Below are 15,489 nucleotides of genomic sequence, written 5' to 3'. Positions count from 1 at the left end.
TCAACCGTGGCTGTGTTTCCAGGTTTTTGATTTCTCACCAGCTCTTAGCTTGGGGAGAAATGCCATAGCTGAGGTTTCCTAAAGTAATGGTGCAAACACTCATTGGGAATGAGAGAGAAAGTTGAACCACAAGAACTTAGTTTCCTCTGAGATGTTTCTTCCTCAGAACACTTGGTGACAAAGACACAGAACAGAGACACCTTCTCCCTCTGATAGTGTTCATGATCTCATTGTTCCTTAACCAAAATCTAGAGGTTTCTTGAGAATTGATGATCTTGGATGCTCCCTCCAAAGTAATGACACTTTGACAGTTTTCAGAAACACAGATGGTAAGAATGTAAGCAATTTAAGGTCCAAGAGGCTGTTCCTGAAGACTACCTTTGACAGCAGCCTGGAGCACATATTTGAAACACAGTTGCAACAGAATAATCATGGCAGTGCCACACAAGTGTCCCTGATTTAGATGGTTTCAGGTTTAAGGGCTCACATTTCATCCCCATTCCCTCAAATGTTCACATAGGAGGTCTGCTGTTTATGGATTTTCAAGTTCTTCACTTTCCCACAAAAGATGCAATAGCCCTTGAACATCAGGGCTTAAGTAATTTAGAAAAAGGATAATGTTTACTCCAATGGATTCACTTCAGAAGCAATATGAAAAAAATCAGTGAGGCTTCCTAAACATTTTAGTAAGAGCTGAGTTATTTTTTATGTTATTTAAACCAGGATCATGTCTGGCTGATTGGAAAATGAAGCTTTGTTGTACATGCCAGCTTCTGCCTGGTCCCAGCTATGTGGCTTTAGGCACATTGCAAAATTGTGGCCAGGACATACAGGCCCAGCAGAGCAGAAAGCTGCCTGTTCCTATGATGATTGGCCCCTTCTGCCTCCAGTCAAACAGGACCGTGAATGCCATAGCTGGGGCATGTAAAGAGAACAGCCTGAGGCATATTCATTCCAAATATTGATGATCCACAATAATACAGTCTATAATAGCAGATGCCACATACAGGTAATGAAACTGTACAAATAAAAATCATGAAGGTGTATATTTATTTGAATTTATATATTCTAGCTGATTTAAATATGTGTTCCAGCAAACACATATTTACAAGGAGCCTAGCAATATTGACAAGGAAAAGTCAATAACAGAATTAATTAAGCAATCTTTGTGAGGAGGAGATGATATTTTTATTTTTATTCTTTTGCATAACGTTTAAAAATCTATCAGACATATTTGCATCTCATAGGCTATGTTATTGTGTATTCTTACACTAACCAACATAAGAACTTTAAAAAGAATATAAGCATAATAGTTCTATTTAAGGAGATATTAAACCTAGTTCACATTAAATATTCAAAAGATGGTATTTAAACAATGACTTTTCCCTATGATACAGTATGATATTTTCAGGCATTCTGTGTTTTTCCAGCACTTTCTGGGCTAAAGGTCTTACAATGTCCTTCCTTTATGAAGTGGTAAAGTGGAGTTCTGTGATGTGCTGTTCATCAGGCTCAGCTGCCAGCGCAGGCAGCCTCTCTACTTGTAGAGATGGGTTTTCGTTCTGAAGCGCTGCTGGTCCCTTTGTACATGTGCATTTGTTCCTGTCTGTCCCTCTGTATTCTGAGTTGGTTCCTCAAGCTCCATAGAGGAAGTGCCCTTTCCTCCCACTCCAAAGTGCAGCATATATCACCAGGAGGTTAATCTGTCTTTCTCAGGGAAAAAAATCCTTCTAAAGCATAAAGTAAAATATTGTACAGTCAAATTTGGATCCAAAATAAATGTTTTAGTAAGGAATTAAGGAAATTGTGATGAACCAGGCTTCCGTTTTCATGTGAAACTATTTAAATAAACACAAAAACCTTATATGCAATGATGACATTTGGTCACTTTGGGTGACATTTCTTAACTCTGAGTGTAGCGTCAGCTGCTTAAGCGGGTTCTGTCCACAGGTTCAGGTCTCTCAGCCATCTCTAAGTAGTTTCAAGGAAGAATCATGCATTTCTTTTTGCTGTCTCCCTCTAATCTTTCTCTCCCCATCCATCACAGGCTATTCCTAAACAAGAAAAGGAAATTCTCCTTGTTCTACTTATGGTGAATAGGACTTGTCAGCCGAAAACACACAGACAACAATGTCAGACAGCTTGTGAGCCTGTGTCTAAAGGAGCTGTCAGCGTCCAATTCTAAGTCAAGAGCCTCATTAAGTGATTCTGCAGGTTAATGAAAAACTAAAACATTTTAAAAACAAAACAAAAAAACCCTTTCACTGGTGAGGGCTTCTGTGTAACAAGTAAGAAAACTGTACACTTTGTACTGTAGCAGAGCTGTGTACAAGACACATGGTATGTTTGGCAGGTAACACTTTCTATTTTTGGTGATAAGAAATTTCACATATGAAATTGAATTTGCCTAAATCTGCATTTGTACTATTGTCAGATATACAGATATATAAGCAGAGATTACATTGTATTTGTATTAGATGGCAATAAACATATTTTATTATTTGTCTGCCTCATTAATATTCTTTATAGAGATTAAGATCATTACTATTTATCTTTCAACTCAAAATGTCTAGAGCAAAGAGAATAGTTGGTTGTTGTGATGCTCATGTTGAAGAATGTAAAACTCTGGCCAAGACAGCAGAGGGCCCACACCTGCCAGAAATTCCCTTTCCCTTGTCCATAGGGCATTTAAGTATAATTTCTGAACAATAAAATGCCACTTACCTTCAGAGAGCAATTAAGAAAATGACGTAATAATGCAAATTGGTACACGCTGTATGGGGTAAGCTGATTGGACAAGTGAGCTTGTTGTTATTCAGGAGTTGAACATCTTTGGGTTGGTTTAGATATACTTGTGCATCTCTTCCAGGATCCCTGAGACCTGAGATGGTGAAATGATGGGGATTCTTTACTGTGACCTGCAAATTATGGAACAGTAACTTGTGAGACAGTGCCTCAAGCCCACCATGGGGCCCATACCTGACGTTCTAGCAGTTAGATTGAGGCAGGAAGATCAGGAGGCCTTCCTGGGCTACAAAGTATGTTTGATAATAGGTTGGACTAAAAACCAAGAGATCTTGTTACATTCAGTCAAATAAATAAACACACACACACACACACACACACACACACACACACAAATCTGTACTGTTTGATATTAACAAAATTAACAAGTATTCAACCTTGATTTTTTTTTGTGTGTGTGTGGAAAGTATTACATGGCTTTTATACCCACCCCTCAATATCCACATACTACTCCCAAGCAAGGAGAACTCAGGACACATAAGATTCATGATAGCCTGGCACTTGAGTGATAGTCACCTTCATGGGCCCCACTGAGACTGCCTTCTTTAATATTGCAGCTCCCCAGAAGCTCATGTCCTGGAAAAAGACTTAGAATTGATTTCACAAGCTGCTGGCTCAGGGCTCATCCACAAAGTGTCTCCATTTCTAGCATTTGACTGCAGGAGCTGTTTGAAGATAAGTATGTTTTTATTGAAACATCACTGCCCTCTTGCATGTTTACTCTATTCCGCTTCATTTTGCAGGAGTGCTTTCTTGTATCACTGCTGCTGAGTATAAGAAGGTTTTTGGAAATGGTCCTCTTTTTCTTTTCAATCACAAAGGGTTAGCAGGCTGGCTGGGTCTTGCAAATGGGCAGAGCAGAGTCAGCATGGGGTGTGTAGCAACAGCACAGGCTTTGCCAGCTTTCTCCACAAAACTGAGCAAATCCTTCTCTAGCTCTCATTTTCAAACCCTATAGCCCCTGTTACTTCCACTCCCAATAAGTAGACTGAAAAATGCACATAGCATTTGAATAGACCTTCCTCCAACAGCTGTAAGAAGAGATGATCTGTCCTGTTCACCAGGAAAATGCAACACAAAGCTATAGGGAGATTTCTTGTCATTCCTGTGAGGGTCACAGTAGTCATTGCAAAACCTCAAATCACAAACAAATCCACAAAAGACAAGTGTCATGGAGATGAAAGAGAAGTATGAACCTTTACAGACTTGGCAGAAATTTGTAGTAGTTCAGCCTGTGTGAAAAATAGTGTAGGTATTTCTGGGAACAAAAAGAACTATCAGAGGATCCAGTAATTCTGCTTCTGGGTGTCTATCCAAACATTTAAAATCAGGATCTGAGTGATGTCCATGTTCACTGCAGCTCTGTCCATAACTTGTTACAAATCCCTACTAGTGAACAACCATGTAAGGAAACGCGATGTATGTTTATAGATGCACACTTACATGTACAATCACACATACACACACAACCATGTAAGGAAATGAGATGTATGTTTACAGATGCACACTATACATGTACAATCACACACACACACACACACACACACACACACACATACACTCTGGAATGTTCACAACCATGTAAGGAAACGAGATGTATGTTTACAGATGCACACTATACATGTACACTCCCACACACTCGCACAACCATGTAAGGAAACGAGATGTATGTTTACAGATGCACACTATACATGTACAATCACACACACATGCACACACACACACACACACACACACACTCTGGAATGTTCTTCAGTCTTAGAAGTAAATACTGTAATTTGAAGAAATTCAGAGGTGCCAATAAACCAGACACAAAAGGTCAGATACTGCATAAGCTCACTCAGGAGGCACCTAAAGCAGTCATACTCACAGAGAGAAGGTATGATGGCTGCTTAGGGTCTGGAAGAGGGAAAGCTGGGCTATTCTCTAAGTAAGTATAAAGCCTCAGTTATGAAAGATAGAAAGGGTGCATACATCTCTGGCATAATAGTCTATCATTAACAATACTTTGTATCCTTAAATTTTTTGGGGGGTGGGGGTTCATGTTAAATGCTCTTCCCACCACTACCATATCAAGAAAATATGGTTCCCCTGCTACTCTGTCAAGTGTTGCAGGAGGTGCAGTACCTGGTGAGGGCCTTTTTGTTAGTGCCATCTTCTTGCTGTATCTTCATTTGATGGCACGGGTGAGGAGTTTCTCTGGGTCCTTTTAAATCATCTCATGTGCTGGCTAGTATTTGTCAACTTGACACAAATCTAGACATATCTGGAAAGAGAGACTCTTCATTGAGAAAATGCCTCTGTGCAATTGGTCTGTAGGCAAGTCTATGGGGGTACTACTTTGACTAATGATTGATGTGGGAGGGTCTAGATCACTGTGGGTGATATCATCCCTAGGAAGGGGGTCCTGGATGATATAAGGAAGCTTGACTAGCAGACTACAGAGAACAAGCCAGTAAGCAGCAGTTGTCAATGGCCTCTGCTTCAGTGCCTGCCTCGAGTAATCTTCATTCTGGACTATAACTGTAAACTGAAATACTCAGCAGTTACTTTTGGTAATGGTGTTTTATCACAGCAATAGAAACCTAGTTAAGAAACCATACAAAGATAGCTCTGCCACATGCTAACCACATAGCCAAAAACTTAGTAAATGCTAAAATAGAGCTAGTGCTAAAAATATGTTAATGTTGTTTGAAAATAAACTATTTTAACAACCTGCTTCTTTTATCATGAAGTCTGTGTTATGGTTTCTTCCTACTTTTGTATACTTTATGGGTTTGAGGAAATTAATGATGGCTTATGTCTGAATATATGACCATATAAAGTAGTTTCATTGTTCTAAGACCCCTGGCAACAACTGAGCACATTACTATTTCATAGTTTTGCTTTTCCTAGAATGTCAAAGAATTGGAGCCAGACTTCATGTAACCCTTCATCCTGGCTTCTATCACTTAGCCTTGTGTATTTAGGCTTTTTTCCAGGACATTTCCTGGCTTCTCGTAGAATTACTCCTTTGTACTTAATGCCATCCCATTGTTTTCATATTTCACAGTTTATTTACCTCTTTATTCACTGGCTGAAGAAATAAAGCAGCTGTGAGTATCTATACATATATTTCTAGTCGAGCTGTAAGCATTCAGCTCCTTTGGGTAAATATCAAGAAGTGATGAGATGCATCTTTAATGACACGGTTTTCTCTCATTAGAGAACAAAGATTTTCAAAAGTAGTTAGAAAAACAAGTGGCCTATTAATTCATAGCTATCTTTTTCTGCTTTTGATCAGAGTTATTGGTTTAGAAACCCACTTGTTCATTAATTCAGCTGATATTTACAAAGATTCTCATGGGATAGTGAATACGGAGTCATGGATAAAGAGATAAGGCAGCAGCCATCTTTATTTCCATACAAGTCCAGAGCATGGACAAGGCAACAGAAGAAAGATGAACAAGGCCAATCCCACAGAGAAACATACAGGTACAGACAGGTGTTTTTAGAGCATGGAGATTAGTTTTACATGGTGACATTACTTTAGGGAAAAAAAAGGGTTTAAGACAGAGGCAAAATGGAAAATCAACTCTATTTCAATGTTCCTTCCAGTCCCTCTAATTCCATCTTTCTGAACAACTATGCACTGATGGATGTATGCATTAAATACCTATCTGTGAGCCTTCAGTGAGTTCTTATACAAGAACTGAATGACAAGAGGAGACAAACTGATGGGATGAGGCATTTTCCATATAGAATCAATAGGTGCTAATTACTATTAAAACAGAGTGGTAAAATTAATAAACATGGGAGCATCCCTGGAGTATGCCTAAGATACACATATATCTGTGTGTGGACATACTGACTTACACTTGAACATCTGTACTTTGGTTCCATCAACATTCTATTCACCAAGGGGACAATTATGATTGCATGACTCTTTGGGGAGTGTCTGGAAGATGGCATTCTGAAGGCTGGTACGATGCTCTCCAACATGCCAGTTATGGTGGTCTCTGTGTGGTGCTGGAACAAACTCAGAATCCCATGAATAATTTTCCTCTCTGGTTTTTCTCAGGCACCACCCATATTGTCCTATTGCCCTCCTCCTGAAGTAGTGGCAGGCTGAGTCAAGTGTCCCTGCCCCTAGACACTTTCTGGAATCATGTTTCTCTTTTCTTTGCTTCCATTGGAACAGAACCTGCTGATTGCATGGTCAGGTTAGGTGTAGTCCCTATTCACAGCTCCATTCACAGATGGCTTGTGACTCCTCTCCACAAATGTGCTGATTATTTAATGGAGTTTCCAAACCTTGACACTGCGAGGAGGCTTCAGATGCAAAATTGTTTCCAGATTCAACCTTTCTTGAATTAGAATCTGAGTGTAAGAAATATATTTGCATAAATCCATGAGAGTTGATAGGTTAAGCATGGGTCTTATTAACACTCAAGCTTCCTGTTTGATGATATGAGTTTGTCAGAGCTTCTGAAACCAAGGGAATGGAGCCTAGGTAGCTTCTTACTTTGGGCTCTTCCATACTCCATTGAGTAGAAAACCCTCTGGGTGACCTCACTTCATTTACTTCACATCAGCTTCTGGCACCCTACCTGGTATTCATGACCTAGGGCAACATTGTAAAGAAAGCTCATGATCATGTTTGGATGAAGATGAGGAGCCCTAGCCCTTGTTTCTCCATGGATCATAGAGAAGCAGAGTCATTGCCACATGATCTTGAATGACCATGACCTTGAATAGTCATGAACTTTCACTGATACAGCTGTGAGATTCTCTCTATAGATTTCTTAGCAAAATCTTCCTCCTTATCTCCTCTCTGTTCACCAGAGTCACTGTATGGAATACCTTTTCACAATTCAGTCAGATACCACCCAGTGAGACAGAACCAAAGAGCAACTACTATGAAACCATTAAAAGTTCAAATTCTAGCATTTTACTTCTTAGTTGTGTGCCTTGAAGTCTAAGGGCTCACTTATTTAGTCTATACTGATTATATTCTTTCTCTTTAAAATGAAAATTGAGCAAATGCATTATGGTGTCAATATAAAGCATGACCCTTTCTTCAAAAAGATTAAGAAATCATTTATTCTGAGCCAAATATTAATAATGGTGGCCTAGAAATACAGATTCAAACTTTCCTACCATGTTTCACTGTAGGGTGGTTACACAAATTTTGTATAGTTACAAATAAAAGAAAATTGTAAATCATTACATTTACCAAATATACAGGCGGGGCATTAGTTTCAGGAAAGTGAATAAAACTCTACTCTAGGCTTCAGACTCTATCTCACATCATTCCTAGCTTCTGGCTTGGTGAAGCTAATGTTTAGCTAAGTTAATAAATCCCAAATAGTTGAAAGTATATTAAGTCAGACACAGAGGTAAGTGATAAGTATTGAGACTATAAAGATGACCCAAAATTATTGGGGCTCTGAATATGTAGCCTTCCAAGTTTCTATAATCATGAAGTTCAAATCAGTTAATCAAACTTCAGAGTCTTCATCATAGCTATGGTGGACTGAAGGAATTTTAATTCATAATAGTAAACATTTAGCAAATTGCTGAGGTCAGATTGATCATTCAATAAATAGTCAATATGTTATCATGGTTACTGTTAGGAACTATGTCCAGAATTTGCTACCACTTTATCTTCTACTCATTTAGAAAACATGTTGGACTTCCTTCTTGGTAAAATCAGATACAATATATTAGGGACATGATGTCCTCTATGAAACAGTACAGCCAACCAGTGAGCCAGCATCTCCTCTACCTGAATACCTTGGTGACTGTGAAGTTAGGTATTCTACCTACCTAAATCTACAGTCTGGGAAACTCTAAAGACACAAAGAAGGTGACAAAATAAAGCAATAATGACATTTAAGCCTTTTATGGACTCCATTTAAAGCATGGCAGCTGAAGAAGTTCTGAGGCAGACTTCCTTCTTTTTCTTGAGAAAGTCAAGACATTAAAATATAAATCAAATATTAGTTCAATTGTTATGGTTTTTCCTAGTTATAATTTTAAGATTGAAGTTTTTGGCTAAAATTATTTGCTTACTAAAAAAATAAAGATGATGTATGTCCTGGTGTGATCCATCAGAGTCACTTTAATGCATTATGCACATGTATAAAATTGTCAAAGAAGACATTTAATAGTGTTACATAAACTATATGAAGAACTACTTTCTTATAATATTACAATGCCTATGGCCTACCTTAAAATCTATAAGGTGAAAAAAGAATCTATAGGGTGGAAAGATAAAGAAGGTAGGTGGATGGAATAAGGAAGTGCGAGTAGAGTATTTTGAACGTGCGAGATGAGTACATAAGAGTTTAATGTTTCTCACTATTTTCTCTACTTTCATGTATGTGTGTATTTTTCCTGATAAAATAAGTAGAAAGGCAAACAGAAGCTATCACCCACACGGATTTATCTGTATTCTCCAGCTTTACTTCAGCTGCTCACAGTCTTGGAGGAGCCTTTTTCCAGGACCAGGGGTTACAAGTAGTTAGGCACCTCTGATCCCCACTTCTCTAAACTCACAACAGTGTCTGGCACCATAGCACTAGGCTTCAGCCTTTCTACCCTCCCAGACTCTAACAATCTCAGTCATGGTCTAGCCATCCATGATGTTGTGCAGGTGATGTGACCTCTCTATGCTTTAGAACCTTATCTTAGGATAGAAGCATCAGGTCTTGTTTAAGCCTGGTGTACAGAAGAACTCAGAACAGCTGTTTTTCCTTGCCCCTCAATCTTGGGCTTCTCCTGGTTTAATTACCCTTTCCTGGCTACCAGAGCACTTTGTGAGCTGTCAAGATTACTGACTGTATACCTGAAGCAAGGCTAAAGTTCTACTGTGTAATGTGGAGCTCAGGGTCACACGCCTCTTCCCTCCTGTGCATTTTTGATATTCAAGTCTTTCAGATACCAACATAAAGTACATCCTCCACTGTCAAGAAGAGTTCTTGGCTATAGATGTGTGATGTATTGGCCCAGAAATGGGAAGTCTTAGCCAACTTAATATCTTCCTTTAAGAATCTGTTAATTCTGATGCCAAGACTCTTTCACAAGCTGTCTCAAGCTACAGGGAGAAATCAACCAAAGGAGCCCAGGGAAGTGAAGTTACACAGCAGATTCACATCTAACTACCAATAGAGTCACAAAAGCAGAGAAGTAAGCAAAAGGGTAGGCATTGGTCAGTAGAAGACTGGTTGCAGACTAAAGACAAAGAACTGAAGAAGCTCAGGATAGGTAACCTTGGACATTGTTGGTAATGCCTAGTGTGATAGTCTGTTGTTTGATGTCAATCACCGGCTACCATAGATTGAGTAAGCTATAGTAAATAGAAATTTATTTGGGCTCACAATTTTAGTATAAGATTGAGGACCGCTTCTGTTGATAGCCTTCTTGCTGGCAGAGTTCACTGATGGTGCAGAGAATCATCTGTCAGGGATAGATAAGGTTGTGCTTGTTTGTGTTCTTTTTATGGAAGGCCCAGGATCAGATTGCAGACTCTACCATAATGAGTTTATCTAATACTCATCATCTCAAATACCATAGAGCAAATTATATGAGATTCATACCCTCTTAATACCCCACAAAGGAATTAAGTTTCAATATGTGCACCCTTAGAGGGCATACTAACCCATATCTAAACCATGACAATGAGGCAAGTAGTTTTCAGGTATATCTTAAAAACTCAGGACCTGACTACATATATTTTCCTCTACGAACATGCTGACTTATCACTCTGCCCTAATAACCCTTAATAACATGTTAACAATCACTCAGTGGCCAAACACATCATTGTGAACATATTGTGAAGCTAGAGGCAGAAGCAGTCCAGCCTGTACTAGTTTTAAATACATGCACAAATAATGCAAACTGTGTTTTCTATATGAGCTCTTTTAGGGAAAAAGCTCTTCATATACCATCTGCGATGTTTATCTTGCTTGCCACATTGACACACCTGGGTGAAGGTGTGATGAATTGATGAATTTCTTCCATCAGATTAGCCTGCAGACATGTACTGTGGAGGAAATTTTTTTATTACTAAGTGATGTAGGAGAGCCAGCCCATTGGGGGCAATGCTATCTTTAGGCAAGCAGCCTGGGATGAATAAGAAAAGTAGCTAAAGTTGAAGTTGGGTGGGAGCCAGTAAGCATTCTTCCTCTGTGGTCTCTGCTTCAGTTCCTGCTGAATTTCTGTCCCGATTCCCCTCAGGAAAGGATTGTGACCTGAAGGTGGAAGCCAAATACCTGCCCCCTACCCCCCCTGCAAATTGCTGTTGGTTAGAGTGTTTTTTTTCAGCAACTGAAAAATATGCAATATTATTTTATGTTTCATCATGATTGGCCATGTATATGACTAAAATAAAATGCATCCTTGGAAAGGACATATGCAAGGGAATAAAGGTTTACACAATCCAACCCTACCAATCAAAACAGAAAGTCTCATCCTCTGCTTAGAAACCAACTCTTCCTCCTGCACTAGTCAGAGGAAGCACTGAGAAGCAACTTGGATCATGAGCATTTTGTTGGAGCCTGCTGCTCCCCATAGCAATCTCCTCTGTACTTTTTTTTTTTTTTTGAGTAAAATCCTTTGCAGTTTTGCTGTCTGTGTTTCTCCATTCAATTCTTTACACAGGATTTTAAGATCATGGATGTGCCTGATAAAGAGTAACCATCAGTCACAGCAGTGAGGATTTGGATGGGTTTATATAAAAAAGCACAGAAGAAGACTTTGAATAGAGTATGATTTGCTCTAATCAAATGACCAGGATTTAACTTCCCCTTTTAATTAGTTATGATTTAGATCATCATGAAAGTAGCAAAATATTTGCACTGTTAGCTATGTAAGTTAAGACTCCAGGGAAGGGAGGCATATTGGCCATATTTACATAGCATGCCATTATATTGAAGGGCGAGCCTACTCAGAGCTCCCAAGTGGAAGATGCAGACTTCCCTGACTTGCTCAGCAGGCTATGGCTTAGTGCATTTAGACACTGCTCAGAAATCCCATTTCACAGAGCTGAGAAGTTAGCTCAGTCAATAAAGTGTGTTGTGCAAGTATGAGATCGTGACATCAGGTCCTCCAGCAGACATATAGTTATAAGGCAGGCAGAGCAGAATGCAAGTAGAATGCACCCATAATCCTAGTCCTGGCAAAACAGAGAAAGGGGATCCCAGAGTGCAGTGGCCAGCTGTCAGTCCTAATCTCTTAGTAACAGATGTGGTGCAATCCTGTTTCATAAACGTAAGAGAGGAAGACACCTGTCATTGACCTTGGGCCTCTATATACACTGTACATGTGCATAATACACACACACACACACACACACACACACACACACACACACAAATACACATTTAAAAGATTTCTCCTTCTCTCTGCCTCAAGGTCTATGGAATTTTGCTTTACTTACTCTAATTGTCTAGTTGTTCCTAATAAATACCGTGGTAGCATCTGAAGCAGGGTTATAGGGAAGATCTCTCCTTGCTCTTGTCCTTTATTAGACAGACATAAGACCAGCAGGACCTTACTCCTTATTGCCAAGGTGTGGGAATACTTTATCATGTACCAAGTCCTCAGGGGGTTAGGGAATAACTGTTCCTCGCAAGGCCAGATCACCAGTATTGATCTCTGAACTCAGTCACTACCCAGGGTTCATTCTTGGCCTGTATCGTTTATAGTAGGCCCTGCTCATCATCTCTAAGTCTTGGAGGCACCTCCTTCTTCAGTTGAACTCTCTGAAGCCAGTGGTTGTGTGTAGATGAGAGAGAGAGAGAGAGAGAGAGAGAGAGAGAGAGAGAGAGAGAGAGAGACAGACAGAGAGAGACAGAGAGAGAGAGACAGAGAGACAGAGAGACAGAGAGACAGAGAGAGAGAGAGAAGATGGAGGGAGGAAGGGAGGTAGACAGAGAAGGAGGGAGGGAAGAAGAGAGAAGATGGAGGGAGAGAGGAAGACAGAGAAGGAGGGAGGGAAGGAGAGAGAGAGAGAATGGGGAGAATGGAGAGAATTGTTTTTACAGTGCCCAACATGGGGCCCAACCCACATTTACTACATCACCAATTAAGAAAATCTCCTTGGCATCCTCAGAAGAAAATTTTTTTATTTTAAGTTCTTTAAAATGTATTTAGAAACATCAGTATAATTATTACAATGCTTTATTCAGTTAGTTAAATGTGCTTTAGAAAACACCATGAAGCATAGCATCATTTAAAGGCATCTGTTGTTCCTTGGAAGTGATTAGCTGTCAGCGAATCATCAATTTCATTTGCTGTGTGGCTAAGACTATTTGTTCTAATTAAAGAGCATGCATAAGTCTGAACAAATTTGCCTTATCTGTAGAAATGGGGCTTGTAGCCTTTTTAAATATCATGATTCTAAATGTGTTGGACAAGCAATTTCCTCCAGGTGTTCTATGCCACTTCTGGAAGTGGGGGATGGATACACTTGGCCCTTGAATTAGTGTCACCTTGCTGAGACAATCCAGATTACACCTCCTATGTCTGAGACTAGCCTCCAAACCCTTCTTTTGCCTGGTCCAGTGGCTCTGGATTCCCCATGGGAGGCTGCACAGAGGCAGCCTCTTCCTGCTGGCTGAGGCTCAGCAGTCTTGGGCTCAGCCGAAGGATTTGTGTAGACTCCTTATATCCTGGGCTGAGGAAGCTGCAACTCTGGAGCTACAGGCCAGAAGGAGGCAGTACCAGCTCTCAGGCTGCAGCTAGCTGTGGACAGAATGGGAGGGGTGGGAGCTAGGGGCAGGGGAAAGGCTAGGAGAGAAAGTGAGAGAGACAGTGCTGAGTGGGGTTTATTGAGAGCCCGTTATTAAGAGATTAGTGGTATTTACGGAGAGGAAAGAAACAACAACAAAGTGTGAAGATAATGGGCTGAGACAAAACATTTTATGGTTTTCCCTCTGGCTATATCAAATCTATTAAGCATAAAAGATGCTAAATAAACACAGAAATAGGGTTGGTTGGTTGTTTTAAACTGAAGAGTCAACTTCCTTACCCTCACCTTCTCCCCTCTTCCCCACACTGAGTCTCTTCTCCGAGACTTCTATTCTCACTCCAGTATGCCAGATCTCCAGTCTCCTTTTCCCCCCTAACCATACCTTGGTGCTTGAATCTGGATGCCTCTCATTCTCTTAGTGAATTCTACTCTTTGCTGACAAGCCAGGATTTTTTATTTCCTAAGTCTCAGATAACCTTTTGGAATAGAGCTCCAAAGAAGGAATTAGGCACAATTTCATAAAGATTCATGTACACGGTTGTACTGATAGCTTGCACCCTTCCCTTTTCCTGAACATGTGTCCTGTGACCCAGGTTGACTTTCAACTCTTGATCCTCTGCTTCCAGGATATGACAATATGCTAGTTCTGTCCCACATTCCACTATGTTTGAGACGGTACCCAGGGCCTCTTGCATACAAAGCAAATGTTATATTGCTGTGTCACAGCCCAGCCTGTTCTTTGAAATCTCTAAGCATGTTCTCATTGTATAGATGTGCCTAGGTTTATTTAACTATTAACTTACTGAAAAACTTTAGGCTGATAGAAGTTTTGTTTATTTTATACATGTATTATTTTATCTATACTTATTATACATATTATTGACATTTTATTTATTTGTTAATATTTTATACATTCTATGTAAACATTACTTCTTAGTACTCTGTTAAAATAAAAAAAGCTCAGGCATGTAATTTCTGCACCATGTGGAAGATGTATAGTCAGTTTACTGAGCTCCTGCCTAGCTCTTTTGTGAGGAGTAAGGTTGTACCACTTTACTTTCCAGCATCTGAGTGGTTCTCTTTTTCTAGATCTCATACCATCTCCTGTTGTCAGTGTTTCCCAGTTTAGACATATGGATGGGTGTGTTCTGATATCTAATTGGGGTTTTTGTTTTTACAAGAGGCCAGTATTGGGAAAGATGTTTCCATTTGCTCATTATCTGTATGTTCTTTCTCTGTCTCTCTCTCTGTCTTTCTGTCTCTCTCTCTCTCTGTGTGTGCGTGTGTGTGTGTGTGTGTGTGTGAGAAAGAGAGAGAGAGAGAGGCAGAGAGAGAGAGACAGAGAGAGAGAGAGAGAGACAGAGACAGAGACAGAGACAGAGACAGAGGCAGAGCAAGACAGAGAGACAGAGACAGAAAGAGAGAGAGACAGAGAGAGAGTATGGTATATGGTGTGATAAATAATGGTACTCAACTTTTATCAAGGTCAGCCTGGAACACATGTTTTTATAAAGTAAAACTAACACAAACAAAAATGGAACAGGGGGACAATGAAATGATTCATTAATTAAAGGAGCTTGCTGAGCCCTTGTTCCCTTTCTCAGGCCAATGTGGTGGAAGGAGAAAACCAATTCAATGAATTGTTCTCTGACCTCCATTCACATGTTGTGGCACTTTCCTAACTCTCCATCATGCAGATACAAAGTAGATGTAAAGAGAAATTAGATCTAAATTTTAAACTAGAAAAAGAAAAGATTGTTTTTCCATGATAACCAGGATCTATGTAGCTTTCAGATCTCTGCCAATGGTCTACACTGGTATAGACCTATTTGGAGTTCAAGCTGTTTGGACTCACCTTGTCTTCTTACATTTGCACGTCTAATGCATAAGGGAAGATTGGGGGAAGTTTCGTCTATTGTTTCTCAGAATGCACTTTCAGCCTCCAGCCA

General features: G+C 39.8%; 1 long non-coding RNA gene across 3 annotated transcripts in view; it reads right to left on the bottom strand.

Moving 5' to 3' along the window:
• Nucleotides 1-1,763: 1,763 nt before the first annotated feature.
• Nucleotides 1,764-15,489, bottom strand: part of LOC116072889 — a 19,642-nt gene continuing 5,916 nt past the window's right edge. For 2 of the 3 annotated variants that reach the window (XR_004111582.1, XR_004111580.1), the window contains exons 2-5: nucleotides 10,167-10,245; nucleotides 4,933-5,071; nucleotides 2,725-2,918; nucleotides 1,764-2,054 (exon numbers count right to left, since the gene is read on the bottom strand). This is a non-coding gene — a long non-coding RNA (uncharacterized LOC116072889). The remainder of the gene's footprint in view (nucleotides 2,055-2,724; nucleotides 2,919-4,932; nucleotides 5,072-10,166; nucleotides 10,246-15,489) is intronic. The other variant, XR_004111581.1, reaches the window with a different exon arrangement.

This window comes from Mastomys coucha, unplaced genomic scaffold (genome assembly GCF_008632895.1).
Source record: "Mastomys coucha isolate ucsf_1 unplaced genomic scaffold, UCSF_Mcou_1 pScaffold23, whole genome shotgun sequence".
Classification (NCBI taxonomy): domain Eukaryota; kingdom Metazoa; phylum Chordata; class Mammalia; order Rodentia; family Muridae; genus Mastomys; species Mastomys coucha.
Note: the sequence above shows the minus strand (reverse complement) of the source record. Positions and strands in the feature narration are given on the sequence as shown.